General features: G+C 79.7%; 1 non-coding gene across 1 annotated transcript; it reads right to left on the bottom strand.

Annotated features, from left to right (window-relative positions):
• Positions 1-301: 301 nt before the first annotated feature.
• On the bottom strand, positions 302-454 carry LOC136996166 (5.8S ribosomal RNA). Its single transcript, XR_010887477.1, has one exon. It is a non-coding gene; the product is annotated as a 5.8S ribosomal RNA (ribosomal RNA).
• Positions 455-2,500: the final 2,046 nt, after the last annotated feature.

Below are 2,500 nucleotides of genomic sequence, written 5' to 3'. Positions count from 1 at the left end.
CGCGCGCCGCGCAGCGGTGGCCACCGCGCTCGGAGGGCGAGGAGGGCGGGCACAGGCGCGGCAAGGCACGCCGGCCGCGGCCGCTGCGGGCGGCCCGGCGCCGGAGCCCGGCGGGCAGGAAGACCGGGGCCGCCGGTGCACGCACCGGGGTCCCGGCTCCGCCGCCGACTCTCCGCCGCCGAGGCCGCCGCGCACCGCCGCCGCCGGCGCCGCCGCGCCTCCCCCGCCCCCCCACGCGCCCCCCCCGAGGGGCGGCACCGCTGCGCCAACGCGACAGCGGGGGTGACGATTGACCGCCAAGCGACGCTCAGACAGGCGTAGCCCCGGGAGGAACCCGGGGCCGCAAGTGCGTTCGAAGTGTCGATGATCAATGTGTCCTGCAATTCACATTAATTCTCGCAGCTAGCTGCGTTCTTCATCGACGCACGAGCCGAGTGATCCACCGCTAAGAGTTGTCTCGGTTTCGGCCCCCGCCGCGCGCGCGGGGGGACCGGGCAGCCTTCGGCAGCCCCTGAGGGCCCCCCCTCCGCTCCGCCTCCCTCCTCACGCCGACGCCGGCTGCTGAGCGAGGGACGGCCGAGAGCCAGAGAGAGGGGCTCGCCCCGCTGACCGTACGAGCACAGAGTGGGGGGGGAAAAAGGGAAAAGGAAAACCCGAACGAGAAGGGCGGGGAGCCCTCGCTCCCGACCTGGGACAACCCTTTGCTCGCTTCGAGTCCGGCCCAGGCGCCCAGGCTCGGCCCGGCCCGGCGGGGAGCAGCGCGCCGGCCGCGCCGCCTGCCTCGGGGACGCTGGGGGAGGGGGCGGCTCCCCGCGGACCCCCAGCGTCGGAGCCCGGCCGCCACCGGCAGCGGCACCGGCCGCTGCCCGCGCGCCCGCGGCCCACCGGCCCCGCGCTCCCCAGCTCCTCGCTCGCCTCGCCGGCCTCCGGCTCCGCCGTGGCCCCGAGGCGGCGCCCACGCCCGCGCGCGCGCACACACAGCCTCCCGGACGACACCACGCGCTCTCCCGTCCCTTCCGCGGACAGACGCCCGGCGGCGGGCGGGCGGGCAAGGCGGGACGGACGGGGACGGCGCCCGCTCTCCCCGTCTCCACGCGGAGAACGGGGGGGGCCGCCCCCGCCGCCCGCCTGCCGCCCGCCCGCCGCCCGGCGAAGCCGGGTTGGGCAGAGCGAGGCAGGCGCGCCGGATGGCGGAGTGCCGGCGGGTAGGGCGCCGCCGCCAGCGGCCACGGCGGCAGACCGAGAGCCCCGGCCAGGGAGGAGAGCGGATCGCGCCGAGGCGCGGCGTCCGCACCACCCGCGGTGGGTGGGGGCTCACCGTCCCGGCGAGAGCACGCGCTCGCGCCGGGGTCACGCGTTCGAGGCAGGCCGGCGCCAGCCGACCGCGCGGCGTCCCTCCGCCGAGACCAGACCGCGGAGAGAGGGGGCAGGGTACCCCTCTCCGTCCCGGCTGCCCGCAGGGCGAGCGCGGGGCGCGCCGGCTGGCATGGGGGGGCACGGCGCCCGCGCGCGCCGGCCCCCCGGCCCTCCGGCAGCACACCCGGCTGCCCCCCGGGTCGCATCGGGCCGCCCGAGTCTTTAAACCCCCGCCCGGCTCTCCCGCCGAGAACCCTCGGGCCCGGAGCCCGGGGCCCATGGCCATCCCTACCCGGGGCGGCTACCGGCGGCCGCGGTGGCCGGAGGCCCTCCGCTCCTCCCGCCACCCCGCCCCCCCCCCCCGCCCGGCCCGCTCGCAGCACGGTCCCCGCGGCACGGCGCGGGGCGGCTGGAGCGGTGGGGGGGGGGGAGAGAAAGGGAAAGCGGAAAGGGCGGGAGGGCACGGCCGGTGCGGCGCTCACGGCGCGGCGCCCGGGAGGAGCGAGCTGGCACACGGGACCACACGGGTGGGTCACCGAGGGGGGGCAGGAGGAGCGCGGACGCTAGGTACCTGGCCCTGGGGTGAGGGAAACGACCTGAAATCCCCGCGGGGGTGCCTCCCCCGCCGCCGCCCGCCGCCGGGCCGCCGCCGCCTCGCGGCGACGGCGGCAGCCTCGGCGGCAGCAGCGAGACGGGACGCGGAGGGGAAACCCGGCACCCGCCAGCCGGCTCCGGCGCCCCTCGGCGGAGCGTCCGCCCGCGGGGTGCGCCCGACACCCGCCGCCACGACCTCGTCCTCCTCCCGGGGCCCGGGGTTTCCCTCAGTAACCCGGCGCCCGGCGGCAGCTGCGCCCGGGAGGAGAGCCGTGGTTTGGGCCGCCCGCTCGGGCACGACCCGTCGCCTCGCGTGGCCTGGCGCGACGGCCCCCGCTCGGGGTCCGCCGCCGCCCGGCGCCCGCCCCGCGCGCCATCCCGGAACGCCTGTCCTCGCCGTCTCTGCAAGACGGGCTGCTCCGCCGCAGCCCGCCGCGGGTCCGCCCCCCACCGCTTAGGGGTGGCGACCCGTCGGCACCCGTCCCGACCCGGGGTGCCATCTCGCTCGCGTCTCCGCCCGCCGCTTCCTCCCGCGGGCGCCGGGGGAGCA

This window comes from Apteryx mantelli, unplaced genomic scaffold (genome assembly GCF_036417845.1).
Source record: "Apteryx mantelli isolate bAptMan1 unplaced genomic scaffold, bAptMan1.hap1 HAP1_SCAFFOLD_214, whole genome shotgun sequence".
In the NCBI taxonomy this organism is placed as follows: domain Eukaryota; kingdom Metazoa; phylum Chordata; class Aves; order Apterygiformes; family Apterygidae; genus Apteryx; species Apteryx mantelli.
This window is presented reverse-complemented; position numbering and strand designations above follow the sequence as displayed.